Source organism: Citrus sinensis, chromosome 8 (genome assembly GCF_022201045.2).
Source record: "Citrus sinensis cultivar Valencia sweet orange chromosome 8, DVS_A1.0, whole genome shotgun sequence".
Classification (NCBI taxonomy): domain Eukaryota; kingdom Viridiplantae; phylum Streptophyta; class Magnoliopsida; order Sapindales; family Rutaceae; genus Citrus; species Citrus sinensis.
Window position 1 is genome coordinate 21872107 of NC_068563.1, and position 12497 is coordinate 21884603.

At 32.9% G+C, this 12497-nt stretch overlaps 1 non-coding gene across 1 annotated transcript; it reads left to right on the top strand.

Annotated features, from left to right (window-relative positions):
* The first annotated feature begins 2743 nt into the window (after window positions 1–2743).
* Window positions 2744–2852, top strand: LOC127899494 (small nucleolar RNA R71). Its single transcript, XR_008051371.1, has one exon. It is a non-coding gene; the product is annotated as a small nucleolar RNA R71 (small nucleolar RNA).
* Window positions 2853–12497: the final 9645 nt, after the last annotated feature.

A 12497-nucleotide genomic window follows, 5' to 3' on the forward strand; every position in this document is an offset into this window, starting at 1 on the left:
ATGACCCAAAACAATTCCAGAAGTAACCATGTAGTGACATTTTTCCCAATTCAACACGAGTTCTTTTTCAACACATCTTTTTAAAACTTTCTCCAAATTATCAAGGCAATCATCAAAAGAATTCCCAAACACAGTCAAATCATCCATAAAGACCTCTAAACAATGTTCAACCATATCACAAAAAATGCTTAACATACATCTTTGAAATGTTGCAGGAGCATTACAAAGCCCGAATGACATTCTTTTAAATGCAAATGTTCCAAAAGGACATGTGAATGTGGTCTTTTCTTGGTCCTCAAGTGCTATAGGAATTTGATAATAACCTGAATATCCATCTAAAAAACAATAGTAGGGATGTCCTGCTACTCTTTCTAAGATTTGGTCAAGGAATGGTAATGGAAAATAATCTTTTCTAGTGGCTTCATTTAATTTTCTATAATCAATGCACATGCGCCAACTAGATGTAATTCGTGTTGGAATTAATTCACCTTTTTCATTTTTAACAACAGTGATTCCAGATTTTTTAGGCACTACTTGTGTAGGACTTACCCACTTACTATCAGAAATAGGGTAGATAATTCCCACATCAAGTAATTTAAGGACTTCTGTTTTGACTACCTCTTTCATGTGTGGGTTTAATCTTCTTTGAGGTTGTTGACATATTTTAGCATTTTCTTCCAAATTAATTCTATGTGTGCAGATTAAGGGATTAATGCCTTTAATGTCATTTAAAGTCCATCCTATTGCATTTTTATGCTTTTTAAGAACAGTTAGTAACTTACCTTCTTGGTCGCTTGTTAAAGTAGAAGAAATCACAACAGGATAAGTTTGTTCTTCTCCAAGAAAAGCATATTTCAATCCTTCAGGCAAAGGTTTCAATTCCATTTTAGGTGCTTCTTGTTGTTCTGTCTTTTCAATACTTCCAAGCTCCTCAAATTTTGGCTCGTCATCATAATTTTGCGAAGTCTGCATAGAATCAAGCAACGAATTTATATTAGAAATATCAAGTTTAAGTTGCTTATTTGACTCAATTGAATTAACTAAACAAACATTAGAAAGTTCAGAAAAATCCCCTTTTTGAATATTTTCCTCGATACAAGATTCAAACAATTCCTTTTGTTCATCAGTATCATCTTCATTCTCATTTTCTTCATTAGGTTGCCTGCACATGTTGAAAACATTCAATTCCAAAGTCATATTCCCAAAGGATAAATTCATTAAACCATTCCTACAATTAATCAAAGCATTAGCAGTTGCTAAAAATGGTCGACCTAAAATTACAGGAATTGGTTTGTAATTATTCACAACAGGTTCAGTTTCCAAGACAATAAAATCCACAGGATAAATAAATTTATCAACTTGTACTAAAACATCTTCCACTATTCCTTTTGGTACTTTAACTGATCTATCGGCAAGCAAAAGTGTAGTTGAAGTTGATTTTAACTCACCAAGATTAAGTTGAAGATAAACTGAATATGGAAGCAAATTAACACTAGCACCAAGATCTAGTAAAGCATGCTCAATTTTGTGGTTACCAATAATACAAGAAATGGTAGGACAACCAGGATCTTTATATTTCAACTTATTATTAGTAGACAGAATTGTACTTACCTGTTCGGCTATGAAAGCACTCTTTCTTACCTTCAATTTCCTCTTAACAGTGCACAAGTCCTTTAAAAATTTGGCATATGAAGGAACCTGCTTGATTGCATCTAATAGAGGAATGTTAACTTTCACTTGCTTAAAGATTTCATAAATTTCAGAAGAGTGGTTTGATTTCTTTGGTTTATTCAATGCATGCGGAAATGGTAGTTCAGGTGGAACACTAGTTATTTCTTCACTAGGTGTAAGTTCATTTAGTCCTTCCTTACCCTTTGAATTTTCATCATTTTCATAAGGTTCAGGCATAGGTCTATCAACAACCTTACCACTACGAAGAGTTATAACTGACTTGACTTGGTCTGTGGGTGGATTTTGTTGAATTTTAGGATTTGGTTGTGGTTGGGCTGGAAATTTTCCTTTTTCTTGAATGGTGAGTGCAGAAGCAATTTTAGCAAGTGTATCTTTCAAATCAGAAAAAGTTTGTGCATTTTGATTGTTAATAACATCTTGCTTTCTGATGAATGAATGCATTGTGTCCTCCAGATTTTTCCAAGGTGGTGGAACATATGGTGCATAAGGCTGAGGATTTTGAAAATTTTGTGGAGGTGGTGCTTGTGAAGATTGTGCATTATTATTATTCCTCCAACTGAAATTCGGATGATTTTTCCAACCAGGATTATAAGTCTGTGAATATGGGTTTGGTTTATTGAAAGTGTTAATAACATTAGCTTGATCATTTAGACATTCTTTAAGTGCAGGCAAAGTGGGACACTCTTGAGTGAAATGATCATTCGAATTACATATGTTACATGCAATTTCTTGAACAGATTTTACTTGATCACTCTTTTTATGCTCCAAAGCTTCAACTTTCCTAACTAGGGATGCAAATTTTGCTTGTAAATCATGATCTTCCCTAAGGTTATGGATTCCTCCACTAGATGGAGATGATTGTTGCTTATTTGTCAATTCAAAAGTTCCAACAGTATCCCAATGTTGTGCATTTTCAGCTAATTGGTCAAGGTAATCTAGTGCATCTTCAGGATTTTTATCCCTAAATTCACCATTACACATCATTTCAACAACCTGTCTACTTTGGGGTATTAAGCCTTCGTAGAAATAAGTGACCAATCGCCAAGTTTCAAAACCATGATGTGGGCATATGTTAAGCAACTCTTTAAACCTATCCCAACATTGGTATAATGTTTCTCCATTTTTTTGAGTGAAAGAAGTGATTTGCCTTTTAAAAGAATTTGTTCTATGAGGTGGAAAGAATTTTTTCAAAAACTGTTCTTGCATGTTATTCCAACTTCTTACTGATCCAGATCTAAGGTTTTGTAGCCAAGTTTTAGCTTTATCTTTTAATGAAAAAGGAAAAAGCTTTAATCTAATTATGTTCATGCTACAATTTTGGTCCGTGTATGTATTACAAACTTCCTCAAAATCTCTTAGATGCAAGTACGGATTCTCAGATTCTAAACCATGAAATGTTGGTAAAAGTTGGATAATACCTGGTTTAAAATTGAATCGAGATGCTTCTGGAGGAAATACTATACACGACGGTGCTCCGGTTCTGGTTGGATTCATGTAGTCTCTCAGAGTCCTTGGTTGATTCTGATCATGCCCATGTTGAGATTGGTTGTCTCCCTGATCAATTTGAGGATTAGGTTCGCCCAAAACGTTTTCGCCTTGATTCTCATCCATGATTGGTGGTGGAGATTGAGATCTACGAATTAACCTGCCACTTGAAGATCGAGACCAATGTCTCATGCAAGGGTTATGTTATAAAGATAATATTTACACAAATTGATAACAAAATAAAATAAAATAAATAAATAAGCAAATAATATAAGTATACAAAAGAAAATTAAATAACAAAAATGGTGGTTGAACCCACCAATTAAAAAAATAAAAAATGCAAAATTAAATAAATACTGAAAATTAAATAACTGAAAATAAAAGTTAAGGGTTAGTAGTTAGTTTGGTGGTTAAACCCACCAATAAAGCAAAAAAAAATAAATAAATACGAAATAAAATAAATGCAGAAAATTAAATAACTGAAATTAAATAAAAGTTAGGAGTTAGCAGTTAGTAAGTTAAGAGTTAGTAATTAGAGTTAATAGTTAAAGTTAGTTTGGTCCAAAATAAGTCCAAATATGTCCAAAGTATGTCCAAATATGTCCAAGTCTTGATTATGTTGAGGAATTTCGTCTAGGGATTCTATTGCAAATTATTTTTAATTTTATGGTCAAACTGTAATTTTTAGAAGTTTAGAATTAGCAATTTGGGATGAAAGTGAAACAATTGAAAGATATCGGGGTCCGAACGTAATTACCAGAAGATTGGGCTAGAAACGGAAACTGTTGGGGTGAAACGAGAATTATGAAAGATATGGGGACAAAAGAGAATTTAAGAAAAGGAAAAGGGGGCAAACGAAATTTTACATATAAGAGAAAAATAAAAACGGAAAAACAAACCAAATAAAAACCTTTTCCCCGGCAACGGCGCCAAAAACTTGACACAACTTAAAAGTAAATTTTAACTCCCAAGTATAAGAGTGTCTTGTTGTATTATAACTCGGTGAGTCCGAGGTCGATCCACAGAGAAAAGATTTAATTAGTTTATTTTATTTTATCTAAAAATTGAAATTAAAAATTGAATATAAACAACTTAATTTAAATGAAACTATGGAATTGAACTAGTTAGGGTTATGGATCCACTCTTAGAAATAAATAAAACTTAATAAATTCTTTTTGCCAATTTGTTTTAGATTTATTACTCAAAAGATTAATTATACAAATTATTATTATTTTCCCTTTAATTTTATGATGGATTAAGTATTTATTGTGCCAAAATTTAATTTGTCTACAATAAGTCAAAATACCATTTCACCATGCCTTATATTAAGATCTTAAGAATTTATTGTGCCAAATTCATTTGTTTGTCTACAATAAATCAAATTTTCAAAATATAAAACATGTATAAAATTAAATAGAAAATAATTTAATTTATAAAATTAAACATAGAATTTGATTAAATCATATTTATTTCTTAAGAGTTTCACCTTCCCCTAACTAATATTATTTAGTTAAGCATAATTAAAATAAAAAGAAGTAGTAAAATTGAATTACTTATAATTAAAAGAAATAAAAACAACTAAAATTGGAAATAAAACTAATTTTATTAATGAAAATAATTATACAAAATATTAAAAACACACCTGGAAATCAAGATTATAAGGAGATGGAGAGAATTTGAGAAGAAGAGAGTTGTAGAGAGATGATTAAAACATAAAAATGAGACTCTATTTATAGAAAAATAAATTCATAATCCAGTGCTTTGCGGTCCATCATAGGCTTCATGCATGTGCTCCTCACAACCCTTAGATCAAGATCCAATGGCTGGTCAAACTTCAAAAGTCAACATCACACATGGCATCATTTGACTCGTCCGATTTACCCAAAGAACGGTTGAGATTTGGCGGGTTAATGGGTGGATCGGGTCGACCCAAATACAAAGATTCGGATCCTCCAACTTGCTTCACCAACCATTGCCACGTGGCACAATCATGGCCATTGAATCATGAACGGTTGAGATTTAGTCAAGATTGCCAATTATCCCATGCACTCATATCTATTGTAAGCTCATTTCATCATCCAATCAGTGCTCGGTCAACAGGAAAAGTCAACTTTTTTTACACAAGCCCAATTTTAAGCCGATCTTGACTGATCTTAAGGTTTTCGGACCTCCGGAATCCAAATTTGACCTCCGTTTATCTGTTTGGAGCCTCGAAGTACGTGAAATTAATAATTTTCCTAATAAACACATAAAAATACACAAAATTAAATATATTTAAAACATAATTAATAATTCATAATATATTACATAAACACAAATATAAATTATAACATAAGCATAAAATAACATATTATCGCTTGATAATTAAACAATTTTTAATACTAATCACAACCCAAGAGGGGGGGTGAATTGAAATTTTAAAAATTATCCTAGCAAATCCACACAACAAGCAATCTAATGTCTTAATAAAAATTAAAAGCAATAAGTTCAATAAAAGCACAATAACTAATGAGTAAAGAAGAAGAGAAACAAACACATGAATGTTTACGTTGTTTGGCAAACCCCACCTACGTCCACGCCTCCAAGCGATCCAAGCTTGAGGATTTCACTATCCAAGTCTTTCCAAGGCTTCAACCATTTACAATTGACTTCAAGGTGTCAATGAACCTTTACAACAAAGAGATTATCTCCCAATCTCTTCACTCAAGTGTCTCACACACTCAAACTCTTACAATTGAGATGTAGAAATGAAAGTTACAATGAAACTCACTCAATGAGTAGATATTAAAAAATGAAGAACAAGGAATGATTCAATGTTTTGTGTTTTGCAAGTTGAAGGCTCAAGATATCTCGTGTGCTTTTTGTTTATGCTTCTTGGAGAACTTGAAAATGAGTTGGATTTGAGTTTATATAGTTTGAGCTAAAAAACTAGCCGTTATGCACATTTTGGTCATAACTGGCTTACCGTTTATGGACATCCAGTTAGCCGCTTAATGTTACCGTTACAGCCACAATTTTGAATTTTTGAACATCCGGCATGCCGCTTTGTCAAATCCGGATAGCCGTTTATGCTCCAGAAGCTTACTACCCAACAATCGGATTACCGTTTGTCAGGATCTGGTTAGCCGCTTTCAATTCGGATAGATTCTGCTCAAAATCTGGCTTGCCGATTTTTCACATCTGGTTAGCCGCTTGCTACAGTGACTGCTACAGTGAATTATTTTTTTAAATTATATTTTAACCCCAAAACTGTATAAAACTGTAATATGGCCCAAAACGTTATGAATGTTTACAAATAGGTCCAATTTTAGAATTTTAAATAATGCTTTGTCAATCCCAAAACTTTTTAAAATTATGATTTTGCCCAAACTATGTGAAATTATAGAATGACCCAAAAATATTTAAATAATTTCAAATAGGTCCAAATCCGAAATTTAAAATACTATCAAAGATTTTAAAATACTTTCATTTTAGTTCAAGATACTTTAATTCCGTAACATCATTTTCTTATTATAAAAGCGCAATTCATAAATCTTTACTTAATCAATACATGTGGTTTGTTATCATCAAAATCAATATTTATAGCTATATAGGCTAACAATGTTGGGTGTATCCAATTAAGAAAAAGTCAAATGTATTTCCAGTGTTCAAATAGTACAAAGCGCGGGTTGAACTTGAATCCGGGAAAATGATTAAGTGCTTAAGGACAGATAACGATAGAGAGTATACAGACGGCGAGTTTCTTACTTTCTGTAAGTAAGAAGGTATTCAAAGGCAGTTCACGGTAGCATATACTCCTCAACAAAATGGAGTGGCAAAGCGGATGAATATAACTCTTATAGAAAAGATAAGAGCCATGTTGAGGACTGTTGGTCTACCCAATTCATTTTGGGTAGAAGCAGCCAAAACTACCTGTTATATAGCAAATTGATCACCATTTACAGCTATTGGGTTGAAGAAAGCGATGGAGATGTGGATTGGAAAGCCAGCTGATTACTCCTACCTACATGCATTTGGATGTCCTGCGTATGTAATATACAATGCCGAAGAAAGAGTAAAGTTGGATCCAAAATCTAGAAGGTGTATCTTCTTGGGATATGCTGATGGAGTAAAGGGGTATCGTATGTGGGACTCCACTACCCATAAGATCGTCATCAGCAGAGATATTATCTTTGTAGAAGACCAACTGCAAATGAGAGATGAAGATGATAGCATTGTAAAAGAAAAGTCAGAGACTGTACCGGTGTATGTGAAAAATAATCTGGAAAAAGAAGATTTAGATTCTTCTGAAGCAGCACCAGAGCACGAGGAACAAAAACCAATCAAGTCCGAGACTCCAGAAGTCTGTCGGTCAACTCGTGAGAGACGACCGCCAACGTGGCACTCAGAGTATGTCACAAAGATCAACGTTGCATACTGTCTTCTAACAGAGGATTGAGAGCCATTAGCTTTCCATGAAGCTTTAAACAACCCAGATGTTACTTTATGGATGACAGCAATGTAGGAAGAAATTGAAGCTCTACACAAGAACAAAACATAGGAACTTGTACCACTACCACATGGAAGAAAAGCCATTGGTAACAAATGGATCTACAAGATCAAATGTGATGGCAATGACCAAGTGGAGCAGTATCGTGCAAGATTGGTGGTGAAAAGATATGCTCAGAAAAAAGGTATTGACTTCAACAAGATATTTTCTCCGGTAGTTCGACTCATGACAGTCAGAATAGTCTTAGCGATATGTGCTACATTTGACCTACATCTAGAGCAATTAGATGTGAAAACTTCATTTCTTCATGGAGAACTTGAAGAAGAAATTTATATGCTCTAACGAGAAGGTTTTACTGAAAATGGAAAGGAGAACTTAGTTTGCAGGTTGAACAAATCTCTATACGATCTCAAACAGGCGCTGAGGTGTTGGTATAAGAGATTTTATTCATTCATCATGAGCCTTGGACACATAGACTCAATTCAGACCATTGTGTATATTACAAGAGGATTGAAGATAATGATTTCATTATTTTGTTGTTGTACGTGGATGACATATTCATAGCAGGCCCCAACAAAGATCGAGTCCAAGAATTAAAGGCACAATTGGCTAGGGAGTTTGAAGTGAATGACTTGGGACCAGCAAACAAGATTCTAGGGATGCAAATTCACCGAGACAGAAATTACAGGAAGATTTGACTTTCTTAGAAGATCTACTTGACGAAAATCTTGCGACGCTTCAACATGGACGATTGTAAGCCAATTTCTACCTCACTTCCTGTTAATTTCAAATTATCCTCAAGTATGTGTCCTAGCAATGAAGCAGAGATGAAGGAGATGTCTCGAGTACCGTATGCATCAGCAGTGAGAAGTTTGATATTCGCTATGATATGTACTAGACCGGACATTGCACAAGCAGTGGGAGCAGTCAATCGATACATGGTGAATCCTTGTGGAGAGCATTGGATAGTTATAAAGAGGATTCTGAGATATATCAGAGGAACCTCAGATGTTGCATTATGTTATGGGGGATCAGAATTTACTGTCAGGGGCTACATGGATTCAGATTTTGCAAGAGACCTTTATAAAAGGAAATCCACTACTGGCTATGTGTTTACACTTGCGGGAGCAGTTGTAAGATGAGTTTCAAAACTGCAGACAGTTGTGGCCTTATCTACAACAGAAATAAAGTACATGACAGCTACACAAACTTGCAAGGAAGTTATTTGGATACAAAGGTTATTGGAGGAGCTCGAGCACAAACAATAGAAAATTTCTGTGTTTTGTGACAGTCAGAGTGCCTTGCATATTGTAAGGAATCCAGCTTTTCATTGCAGGACAAAGCACATAGGGGTTTAGTATTAGTTCGTTCGAGAAGTAGAGAAAGATGAAAGTGTAGATTTGCAGAAAATCCATACCAAGGAGAACCTAGCAGATGTTTTGACTAAGCCGATCAATGCTGATAAGTTTATATGGAGTAGATCCTCTTATAGCCTAGCAAAGACGTAAGCAATATGATTATGGCGAAGCAGAAAGGTTGGTGTGGAGATTGATTGATTCTCAATCAAATCTCCAAGTGGGAGAATGTCAAAGTCATGGTTGGGCGATGCCAAACCATGAACATTTCTTAAATTGGCCACCCAAAATTAAAGTCCAAGGAGGTGCCGCCCAAGGAAAAGAAAAAAAAAAGAGAAAAAGAAGAAAGTAGACAAAAGAGGAAGAAAAAAAATAGGTCTCAGGCTGAAAAAGAAGAAGAAAAATAATAATAATAAAATAATATTATTATTATTATAATAAAGCATGAACAGTAGCCAAGCTTTGGCTACAAAAAGAGGCTCCTCCTCTTCATTTCTGCATCCAATTTTGTGAGAAGCAATTCCTGCAGAGTAGAGAGTTTTGAAGAGCTTAAATAATAAAAGCTCTTGTTTTAGTGTTTGAGAGTTTGGGTGTATTGGGATTTTGGGTAGTGAGACAAAATATCACAATACTTGTAACTCATTTCCACTAGTAAAATATTTTTCTTCTGTTTTCGCACGTGAACGTAGGCTAAAAGTCGAACCACGTAATTCCTAGTGTCCTCTTTTGTGTTTATTATTTATTTTCTTCCAATTTTATTTTAACTGCGTGCCTACTTCACCCATCAATTTCCAAACATATTCTGAAAATTATGTTGATGAATCAATTATTCATCCGTATGAAACTTATATGGAGCTAGAATTTCTCATTGCGCAGGGTATTGCTCAGAAAAACACGGTACACATATTTTCTCTTTTTCTAGAATAAATTTTTTTGGCTTCCCAAAGTTTTCCTAAATTTTTCATTCATAGCTAAAATTTTTAGAATATCTTAATACAACTTATTTTATTATGAAAATTTTAGAATACACACACACACACACACACATATATACTCATATGCATGCAGATGAGTGATATGGTAATTAAAATGGGTATAATATTGAATAATATTTAGTCTATATGTTATATTGGCTAATATGTTTGTTAGAATTTGTATTCTCTTTTATTTTTATAATTTTTTCTATCTTAAAACTAATTGAAAATCTTTAAAAAAAAATTGTCTTTTATAATCATGTTTGATACTTCTAGCATTCATGTTTGATGCTTTATCTTATAATAATTAGAATATAAAATTGTTATTAATGTGTAGTGTGACGTGAATAAATTTTAGGAAAATTATCAGCCATATACCCTTAAATGATACCAGTATCAAACGTGCTACAATATTTTTCAAGTATATCACTCGTATACCCTAAGTTGACAAAACACTTCTGTCGTCCACCAATCCGTTAAGCGCCGTTTGCAAGCGCTGATATCATAAGGGTAATCTAGTCTTTATTTTAAAACAACATGTCATCCCATTTACCTAGTACAAAATGACATGTCATATTATATATATTGATAAAAATGACATGTCATCCCATTTATCGGATAATTGTTAATAATTGCTAAAACAAACTACTTTACAACCGAATCTACTCCTCCAAAATTTAACCTAAATTTTTTAAGATCTACTCCTCCAAGCTCCAAAATTTAACCTAAATATGTTGTTAATATTTTTTTATGGTATAATATGGATTTTTTTAGAGATAATTGTTAATAATATGTACCATTAATAATTCATATTTTTTAATAAAAAATATATTTTTAATAACAAAATAAAAAAAATTGTATATTGAAAATTTACGTTAATTTTTGGAGTAAATTTATTTTTTTACCTCATTTTGAGTTTCAAGGGGGAAATAGTCAATTTGCCACAATTCTGTTAACTTTCTAGCAGAAGTTAACGGATTGGTGGACGGTAGAAGTGTTTTGTCAACTTAGGGTATACGAGTGATACACTTGAAAAGTGTTGTAGCACATTTGATATGGATATCATTTAAGGGTATATGGCTGATAATTTCCCTAAATTTATTACAAATAATGTGTAGTGTGATGTTTCATTCCTTAGATGGTTGATGATTTTATAAATTTTAAGTGAATTATTTACATTATCTCACAAACCAATAAATGAATGCCACATTATTTAAGATCGAATTTTAAGATAAAAAATTAAAATGTATAACTCTATTTTTTTTTATTGCTCCATATCTTTCTTTGGCACCTCTTTGAGAATAGCCATGGCCAACAAAGAAAAAAAAACCATAACTGTTATAAAATTTTGATAAATTGATAACTTCAATTAAGAACCCATCACTGATCACGACATAAATTTAATAAGTTATTTATATACAACTAAATTCATACAAATAATCATTATTTACATGGCAATAATATAAAATAGTCAAGGTTTACAAACCAATAACACAAAATGGTCAATACTTACATACTAGTTATATTTATATGATAGTAATATAAAAATCGTTGACTATTATTCATGACAGATTGATTGGTTTGAGTATTAGCCTTAGTGGTTACAAGATTGACTAAAATCTAAATCACATGATGTTTCATGTTGATTTGGTTGGAACATGATTTTTTTTTTAATTTTGTAATGTATTTACGAATTAATAATTTATTAATTAGTTGACACATTAGTAAATTTGATTAATTAGTATTCTCGTAATTATTGCATTTTTCTTGGTTCTGATAGTTGTTATTTATCGAGGTTTAATTTGTAATTATTGTTTCCATCTGATTGTCGTCGAGGCATTGTTCATTTCTCGCACTTGATGCTTAATACAACTTAGCAAGTCAATTACTCCACGTGTCCAGCTCACACTGATAGGCTACGCATGGTCTTCATCTCTCGAACTTGTTGGGCCATGCGAGAATAGGGCATGGGCTTGCTTGGGGTTGATCTGTTGATCCGCTAAGAGTGGTCTGAAAGTCGGGCCCATGGGTTTCCTCCCGTGATGGTATACCGGTACGCAGTGGTGAAGCTAGCATCATTTTTTTTGTGGGTTAGATTTTTTTAAAAAATGAAATTTACATATCAAAAAAATTTTTTATACAAACGAAATTAAGCACACTACATAAGCAAAAATCTAACCATAAAACTATAAAAATATAATGTAAATAACAAAAATACTATTGACGAAGTTGTGTCCTACGGTTCTTCAAAAAAGAACACTCATCTATTATCGCATTTGAGTCGATATTGTCTGCAATTTCTCTTTCAATGTAAATAACCATGCATTCTGAAAGAAACTTATTCTCCATCTTGTTTCGAAGTGTTGTCTTAATCGGTTTAATGGCAGAAAATGTTCTCTCTGCTGTTATTGTTGAAACATGAAGGGCTAACACTAAACGAATTAATCTATCCAATAAGAAATAAATATGTGACTTTCTAGTCTCAACTAATCTTCGACATAA